This window comes from Harpia harpyja, chromosome W, assembly GCF_026419915.1.
Source record: "Harpia harpyja isolate bHarHar1 chromosome W, bHarHar1 primary haplotype, whole genome shotgun sequence".
NCBI classification, from domain to species: Eukaryota; Metazoa; Chordata; class Aves; order Accipitriformes; family Accipitridae; genus Harpia; species Harpia harpyja.
The window spans coordinates 1,136,014-1,146,114 of record NC_068968.1 but is presented as its reverse complement, the minus strand read 5'-3'; positions in this window follow the sequence as shown (position 1 = coordinate 1,146,114).

Genomic DNA, 10,101 nt, shown 5'->3' with positions numbered 1-10,101 from the left:
AAGTTAGGATCAAGGAAGGCCAAAAGCTGGTAAGAATTAAACCATATCCCCTAAAGAAGGAAGACAGAGAAGGAATCCGGCCGGTGATAGAAAAATCTTTGCAGTTGGGATTATTAAAAGAGTGTGAGTCTGAATTCAATACCCCTATATTACCTGTTCGGAAGCCCGATGGGTCATATCGGGTGGTCCAAGACTTACGGGTGGTGAATAAGATAACTGAAGATCTTTACCCGGTAGTGGCGAACCCATATACCCTGTTGACCGTATTAACACCTGAATTGACTTGGTTTACTGTTTTAGATTTGAAGGATGCTTTCTTTTGCCTCCCTCTCCATGAAGCCAGCCAAAAATTATTTGCATTTGAATGGGAAAACCCCAAGAGTGGTTGAAAGACCCAGCTCACTTGGACGGTGTTGCCACAAGGATTTAAGAATAGTCCTACCATTTTCGGCAATCAGCTTGCGAAAGACAGAATCCTGGGAAGCCCCGTCTGAGGAGGGAAAGCTGTTGCAGTATGTGGATGATATCCTGATCGCCACCAAAACAGAGAAAGATTGTATGACATGGACAGTGAGTCTGTTGAATTTCCTGGGACTCCAGGGGTACCGGGTATCCAAGAAGGCGGCACAGGTAATGCAACGCAAAGTGAATTATCTGGGCTATGAAATTAGTGCGGGACAAAGAACTTTGGGACAGGCCCGTAAAGAGGCAATATGCCAAACTCGGAGACCTCAGACAGTAAAAGAGTTACGGACTTTTCTTGGAATGATGGGGTGGTGCCGATTGTGGATCTATAATTATGGATTGCTTGTTAAACCACTGTATGCATTGACAGCCACTGAGCAGAAACACCTTGAGTGGAACAAGGAGACCGAACGAGCCTTTGAGCTACTGAAAAAGGCTTTGATGTCGGCCCCGGCCTTAGGACTCCCAGATGTGAGTAAGCCGTTTCTTCTTTACTCCCACGAGAAGCAGGGCATTGCCCTGGGAATATTAGCACAAAACCTGGGTCCATATCGACGGGCAGTTGCCTACCTTTCTAAGCAGTTAGACACGACTGCAAAAGGTTGGCCTGGATGCCTGCGGGCAGTTGCGGCTGTGATTGAATATACAGGAAGCCCGAAAGTTTACTCTGGGCCAGAAAATGACTGTTTTGGTGTCTCACACAGTATCAGCAGTACTGGAAGCGAAAGGTGGACATTGGCTCTCTCCGCAAAGATTCCTGAGATATCAAGCTATATTGGTAGAGCAGGATGATGTGGAGATTGTAGTCACTAACATTGTCAACCCAGCTTCTTTTCTCAGCGGGAACACAGGAGAACCGGTACATCATGACTGTTTGGAAACCATCGAAGCAACATACGCCAGTCGCCCAGACCTGAGAGACAGCCCCATGGAAAACGGGGAAACTTGGTTCACAGACGGAAGCAGTTATGTCCTAAATGGTAATCGACATGCGGGATACGCCATCACCACCAGCCAAGAGGTAATAGAATCAGGGGCTTTGCCCATGAACACCTCCGCACAGAAGGCAGAAATAATTGCTCTAACCCGTGCCCTGGAATTGGCCCAGGGCAAAGTTGTGAACATTTATACAGACTCAAAATATGCCTTTGGAGTTGTACACGCACATGGAGCAATTTGGAAGGAGAGAGGACTATTGAGCTCTCAAGGGAAAAATATCAAACACGCAGAAGAAATTCTGAAGTTACTGGAAGCTGTCCAGCTCCCTAAGAAAGTAGCAATTATGCATATTAAGGCACACCAGAAAGTGAGCTCAGATTTGGAAAGAGGGAATGAGCTGGCGGACAGAGAGGCAAAACAAGTGGCCAAAACAAAGGTAAAAACAGAAGGGGCCTTAATACCTGATAGGCAGATTTCCCTAGAAGGTAAGCCAGAATACACCAAGGAAGATCAGAAGCTCATTACAGATTTAGAAGGGTCATATAATGAAGAGGGGTGGGCTCATACCCCACAAGGAAAGCTAATCGTTCCCTCTTGCTTATTATGGCATTTGATACGGGAGGAACATAGGAAAAGACATTGGGGAACAGAGGCTCTGTATAATCATTTGATAAGAGAAATTGTGGCTAGAAATTTATACACCACGGTGAGACAGGTGACTCAACAGTGTGATCTTTGCCTCCAGACTAATCCTAAGAATACCCCCAAGGCGGAAATGGGCCAGATTGGAAAAGGGAACGGGCCTGGACAACAATGGCAAATTGATTTTACAGACCTTCCAAGAAAAGGGGGGTATCGATATTTATTGGTATTAACTGATACCTTTTCAGGTTGGCCAGAAGCATTCCCAACAAGAACGGCTAAAGCTCGGGAGGTAACTAAAATATTGGTGCAAGAGATAATACCATGTTTTGGGGTTCCAGCAACCATATCCTCTGACATAGGACCACATTTTGTCTCAAAAATAGTACAACAAATTAGCCGCCATTTGGGTATAGATTGGCAGCTTCATACTCCATATCACCCCCAGTCGAGTGGTCAAGTGTTAAAAATGAACCACTTAATCAAACAGCAAATTGTGAAATTAGGACAAGAAGCAAATTTGACATGGCCTCAGTCTCTCCCTTTAGCCCTTCTGCGTATACGAACAAGACCAAGGGTGAGGGAAGGACTGAGCCCCTTTGAAATTCTGTATGGACAACCCTATGGGATACAGAGAGGGGTGTCTGTACAAGCGGGGGATGAAATTATGACTTCTTGCATGGTAGCATTAGGTAAACAACTTAATAAAATCAGGAAGCATGTGGTAGGGACTCGAGGGAGAGGTTTGGATGGGCCTGTACATAATATACAACCAGGAGATTATGTGTATATAAAGTCTCTTACAGAAAAAACTCTGGAGCCGCAGTGGGAAGGACCATTTCAAGTATTACTTACCTCCTTCACCGCGATTAGGATCAAGGAACGGAACGCTTGGATCCATCACACTAGGGTGAAGAAGGCACCCAAAGGACAATGGACTTCACAAGAAAAGGGACCTTTGAAGCTCAAATTTGTAAGACATTGATTGTCATGCTCCTGAGTTGGACCTTGCCTAAGGGGCAGGCTTGGGATCAAAATACTTATTTAAATATGACAGAGAGTATCTCGAAAGTACTAAATTTATCAGATTGTTGGGTATGTAATCCCCTTCCTCAGGGGAACATGGAACTCCCCTTTTTAGGAGTCCCAACCACAAATTGGACATCTCTTATTAAAGATGGGCCAGACAGGAATGGATTATGCCTTTATGGAAAGGGAAATACCCAGCGGGGACCCAGCTTTGATCTGGAGGTACCTGACCCTAAAGAGGTCTTAATTACTGGCCGTTGCTTAAATATTACTGATAATATTTGGGGAGACTCTTACAGTGAATGGAAAAAGAATCAGTTACGACGAAAACTCGAGACCAACAAATACTTTGAGAGGATGCTAGATAGGGAAACAATGTATTAGAAGTACTAGGATTAGATATAGTAAAAGAATTTACTATTTTCTAGAAAAGGGGGGGACTGAGACAAGGGGAGTCAAGAGAATCTCAGTAGACATAATAAGGGGGGATGAAGGATGATGTTTAGCGCTTACAGTGTTGAAATTAGCTGAGGCAAAGACAGTCTTTGATAAGAAGAGCTGGTCCCAAGGACCAGCCAATGAGGTAGAGACAGCTCCTGATAAGAAGCAGGAGCAGGCCCCAAGAGCCAGCTAAGACTGGTCTTGCGGCTTGGGTGAATACCAAGAAATCACTGAGCCTGCGCAAGAAAAAAGGTTACTAGCGGTGACGAAGAGGAGTCATCTCTCTTCATCTCTGCGACCACCAGACGACCACCATAAAGAGGCACTGCGCAAGCGCAGTTGAGAGGAGACTATGGAAATGACCTCTCGGAGCTAATTTTAATATGGAGCGGGGATAGGTCATGCATATGTATAGGCGTATTGTGAATATGTAACACTTGACTGTATAAACTTGAGACAAACTGCCGAGTCGGGCGCGCATGACTTTGGTGGGACTACCCCCCGTGCTGCCCAGCGCTGAATGAACATACCTACTTTACAATCTCACTGATTGTGGAGTCTGTTTTCCGCACGTCACCTTAATTTTGCACTTTCAAGATCGTAGCAAACGAACCATCACGAGTCCACCGAGTGGACCATGACACACTCACTGTTCTGTCATTCCAACTAGATGGGTGGAGGGGGTGTGCTGTAGCTTTACCATTCCCAAAGAGAAGAAATCACATTTTCATTTGCCTGGGCCCCTTTTAAGCATTGTGCCACCATTGGATATTGAAAAATTGCTCCCAGACGCATAATTTCTTGGAGGCTCAGTTGTACACGGTCCCCTCCTTGGTCTCACACTTGCAGTAACCACTGTCCTAATCTCTCTCCCAGTTTTTGCCCATACAAGTCTGTCACACTCTGCAGCTCTGTCTGAGTGTAATCTTGCACTGATATTGTATGCTGCAGCGCCCCAGCAGGTCCTTTTGCTGTGTTAATAACTAAAGGGCACACAGGGACTGGTCTACCACTTTCGTCCTCGGACCCTTCAGTCCATTTCTTGGTAGAGGAATCCCTGCTTCTGATGTCAGATATAGAAAATCCTGTTTTAAATTAAGTTAGTTAATCATTTTCAACTTCAAACAATTTTAATAATACCTAGAGAAGTAGCCAAAATCATTCTGATCCTTTCTATTCTTCCTGATTGATGATGCGTCCCTCTTGGCAGGAAAACAAACCATTGACACAATACAGAGGGACTTAGCGGTCAAAGTGAGGAAGGGATACCTCCCCAAACAACCACCGAAGACCACCCGAGACCCCCGCGCATGCGGAGAAGGCATCTGATGTGTCATGGTTATATAATCCTATGCATATGCATTAGATAGTTTGAATATGTACTAGGGAGTAGTTTAATAAATTAGATGCAATTGTTACTGTATAAAAGAGGCACACCTGATGAATCTGGCGTGCTTGATTTGTGGAGAGTCCACCGAGCACCCAGGCCTGAATAAAAAGCAATATCTCTCCTGAGTGTGTGAGATTGGTCTACTGCACACCGAGTAACGAATCCGCTTTTAGGACAACGCTTCTGCTGTCCCCATAATCACTGGGGTAACTGACTACTCGACCCCTACAGCCCCGTTGCCCGGTGTGGGCCCTCTGCCCCTTCTCCTTTGCTTTTGCTTTCTTATACAAACTCTACAAATAAGGAGTTGGTTTGCTATCTATCTGCTCCCCAGGCACTCCTGCCTGTATTAGTGCCAGAAACACCTCTTTCTGAGTAACCTTTCCTTTGAGTTGTTGCATTTGAAATACTTCAGGCTCTGTCTCCTCTTTTTCACTCTGATAATTGCCAAGTTGTCCTAGTGATAGAATAACATCCCCCACTGATTTTCCTGTGGCAGCCCCTAGCAAGGAAATTATTGTCCCTTTCAAAGCAAATGGGGCACCCTGTAATATTCAGGTGTTCATGACGGGTTTAAAAGTTTCCATATAAGGACCTAAAAATTTATGTAAATACATGCCTTGTTGTGTGGCCAGTTCCCATAAATACTGACCAGTCTCAGCTATACTTTTCCAGGATGCTGATTTACCATCCCAGTCAGTAGGCAAGGGATACTCTACTTTTAAAGCTCCCGCAGGGAGTGGGATACATTACCCTGTGCTCCTCTTAGCCACTGGGTAATCATAGGCTTTTGCAAGATGACACCCAAACATCTTAATTCTTTAGGATTTAAAAGTACTGTATTTCCTCCAAAGTCCCATACTCACAACAGCCAGTGTGTCAGCCTTTCTCCTGGCTTTTGCTGGTATGCTTTTGCTAAATCTTGCAACTCAGGCTGTGTAAAATTGCACACCCAGACTGTGTGCTGGGGTGACCCCGGGGTCCACTTTGCTTTGTGAATCACTAATAGCCAGACAGAAATGCTATTGCCGCACTCATCCTCCAACCCCTCTGTCCATTCATCCTTACCAGAGAACCAAGGGTCCTCGTCCCACCATTCATCCTTCTGGCAAATAGCTCATACCTCAGTGGTGCCCTTCCCAGGCTCCTCCGTACACCCCCCCTGCACTGTGGGTGTCTGCACCTCCCGCTTGCTGCCCAGGGTCTACCAAGCAGAGCTGTACCTGCAGTGCTTTCAGTTCTTTTTGCATCAGCTCTAAATGACACCATGTTCATTTCAAGCATGTTAGCAAAAACCAAAGACAGTACAAATTTTCCTTTAATTTCCTTTCCCTAATCCATTTGCTAAGACAACATAATACTTCATCTGGGGTGGAGCATTCAGACAATTCCTCCTCAGTTTCCCAATTCACCAGGGAAACCACCTGGACTAAATGCCTTGCAACTACCCTCCACAGCTGTGTGCGGGGGCCACCCAGGCACTCTGTTTCACTCTTCATTGTTCTTTCTCCAGAAAGGCATCTCAGGATCCTGCCGACTACACCAAATGTTTTACATCAGGAGTGCTGGTCTGTTATGATCCCAGTAAAAAAAGGACTCAGACTCTGTAAGGTATAATTTAAAATGCTATTTATTTGTGTATTGGGTTTACGTGGCAAGGTTTTGGTAGTGGGGGAGAGCTGCAGGGGTGGCCTCTATCTGAAGAGACCAAGGGCTGCCCCCATGTCCGACAGAGCATATTCCAGCTGGTTCTAAAATGGACCCACTGCTGGCCAAAGCTGAGTCAATCAGCGATGCTGATGGTGCCTCTGTGATAACATATTTATGAAAGGGTAAAAAAATGCTGTGCAGCAGCTGTGAGAGAGAGAGGAGTGAGAAAATGTAAGAGAAACGGCTATGCAGACACCAAAGTCAGTGAAGAAGGAGGGGGAGGAGGTGCTCCAGGTGCCAGAGGAGAGATTCCCCTGCAGCCTGTGGTGAAGACCATGATGAAGCAGGTTGTCCCCCTACAGACCATGAACAACCACGATGGAGCAGATATCCACCCTGCAGCCTGTGGAGGACCCCACGCCACAGAAGGTGGATATGCCCTTAAGGAAGCTTCAGCCCATGGAGAACCCACGCAGGAGCAGGTTTTCTGGCAGGAACTGTGGCCTGTGGGGGACCCACAATGGAGCAGTCTGTTCCTGAAGGACTGTTTCCTGTGGGTGGGACCCCATGCCAGAGCAGGGGACAAGTGTGAGGAAGAAGGAGCAGCAGAGAGAACTGTTATGAACTAACCACAACCCCCATTCCTCTTCCCCTGTGCCGCTTGGGGGTGGAGGAGTGTCCTGGTTTCGGCTGGGATAGAGTTAATTATCTTCCTAGTAGCTGGTACAGTGTGTTTTGGATTTAGTGTGAGAATAATGTTGATAACACTGATGTTTTAGTTGTTGCTAAGTAGTGCTTATCCTAAGTCAAGTATTTTTCAGTTTCCCATGCTTTGCCAGCAAGCAGGGGTACAAGAAGCTGGGAGGGAGCATAGCCAGGACAGTTGACCTGAATGAGCCAAAGGGATATTCCATACCATAGAATGTCATGCTCAGTATATAAAGTGGGGGGAGTTGACTGGGAGGGGCAGATCTCTGCTCAGACATCAGTCAGCAGGTAGTGAGCAATTGCATTGTGCCTCACTTGTTTGGTTTTTTTTTCTTTTTTTTTTAATTTATTTTATTATATTCCTTTTCATTACAATTATTACTATATTTTATTATTATTATTATTGTTAGTATTACATTTTATTTTACTTTAATTATGAAATTGTTCTTATCTCAACCCATGAGTTTTACTTTTTTTTCGATTACTGTCCCCATCCCACTGGGGGGGGGGGGGGGAGTGAGCGAGCAGCTGTGTGGTGCCTAGTTGCTGGCTGGGCTTAAAGCACAACAAGGAGGTAGAAGAATCAGGAGTATATTTGAGCCTGGGAAAAAAGAGGAGTGGGAGGAAGGTGGGGGTTTTTTTTAGTTTGTTTTTTTTTTCTCTCAACATCCTACTCTATTTTAATTGGCAATAAATTAAATTAATCTTCCCCAAAGTGAGTCTGTTTTGCCTGTGATGGTAATAGGTAAGTGATCTCCCTGTCCTTATCTCAACCAATGAGCTTCTTCATCTTATTTTCTCCCCCTGTCCTGTTGAGGAGGGGGAGCGATAGAGCTGCTTGGTGGGCACCTGGCAGCCAGCCAAGGTTAACCCACCACAATTTGAGCTAACTCTACAAAGAAAGAATAGTAAAGATAATGCAGATCAATACCTGGCTTCATGGCCAAAATGTAACATGATTGAAACCCAATAGTTTTATTGAGTCTGTGGTTTTTAAGTCTGTTGAAATGACAGTCTTGGTCTACTGAGTAAGCCACTGGTTTTGGCAATTGATGTCCAAGATTTTAAATCCAGTTCTCTATCATACTGGCTGAACATTACATCAAAGTAATGCTGGTTTTGGGGTTTTTTTATTCAGTTTCATGTTCTTTTATTTCAAAGGTAGCCAGAAAAATTTCCATTTGACTTTTCAGTTCTGCAACCATTCTAGTCTTGCAAATTCCAAAAGCAGTTTTAACAAAATGCCTAGGGATAAGACCTTCCATTCACTCTAAAACCCCTATGTATTAACCAAAGCATCTGATCTTAAGTCGGAAATTGCTTTCTTGGAAACTGTCTGCCGCCTAACAAGAAATACCTGGAAGATTTAAAAAAAAAAAAAGAGAGAATATTATGGTCCCCATACGTACACAGTCCAATGATGGAATTATGGCTTCTGCTTTGAGCTAATGATCTATGTAGATATACAATATTGTCACTGCTTTTGGTACTACAACAGGTGCAAAAGGCAAAGAGGGACGATAATCAAAGCTGATGGATAAGCAAGAGAAGATACTCAAAGCACATGAAAATGCTGTTTATCGTTGCTGCTCTGAATTCCAAGAGGAGAGTTAATGTATCAAACACTAACTGATTATCATTATTTATGATTAACACTGTGTAATCAACATGGTGTAACTAGATGTCACATTCCAATTTACTAGAACATCAACTCAGATCAGAGAGAAATCCTCAAGACTCACTACAGTAAAATAGGGAACGCTTTACTTCATACTAGAAGAGGAACATGCACTTAAATATGTTCTAGACAAAACTAACATTAAAAACATTGCTGCCTGAAGAAACCGTGGGATGTTGACGCTAGCAGTGGCAGCAGCAGTTGTTGCCATGTGCTGAGAAGAGTGCTAGGCTTGCAAGGTCCCTGGGGGGTGGGTCTGAGGGGGTTTCTGGGCCCCTGGCACCCTTGGGCTGTGTGTATGGAGGGACTGGCCGGCAGGCGACAGGTCTCACGAGAGGGATGGGCAAAAGTTGGGTGGTGCTGGCAGTCCCCGTGGCCAGTTCCAACCATGGGAAGCTGCATATATCTGGCCCCTATTGAGCACCAGTGACCAGGTGTCGTGGTTTAACCCCAGCCAGCAACTAAACACCACGCAGCCGCTCACTCACTCCCCCCCCACCCAATGGGATGGGGGAGAAAATCGGGAAAAGAAGCAAAACCCGTGGGTTGAGATAAGAACGGTTTAATAGAACAGAAAAGAAGAAACTAATAATGATAACACTAATAAAATGACAACAGCAATAATGAAAGGATTGGAATGTACAAATGATGCGCAGTGCAATTGCTCACCACCCGCCGACCGACACCCAGCCAGTCCCCCGAGCAGCGATTCCCTGGCCCCCCTTCCCAGTTCCTATACTAGATGGGACGTCACATGGTATGGAATACCCCGTTGGCCACTTTGGGTCAGGTGCCCTGGCTGTGTCCTGTGCCAACTTCTTGTGCCCCTCCAGCTTTCTCGCTGGCTGGGCATGAGAAGCTGAAAAATCCTTGACTTTAGACTAAACATTACTTATCAACAACTGAAAACATCAGTGTTATCAACATTCTTCTCATACTGAACTCAAAACATAGCACTGTACCAGCTACTAGGAAGACAGTTAACTCTATCCCAGCTGAAACCAGGACACCAGGGCATGGCGTCTGAGAGGAGTGGCACAGCAGTTTGCATGAAAGGGCGCATGAGAAGGGCACTGCACTCTGCCAGTTGTCAGGCTGCTGCCTGCTCTGCTCACTGGCAGGCTTATGCTGCAACCCCAATGGTCACCCCAGCTAGCTG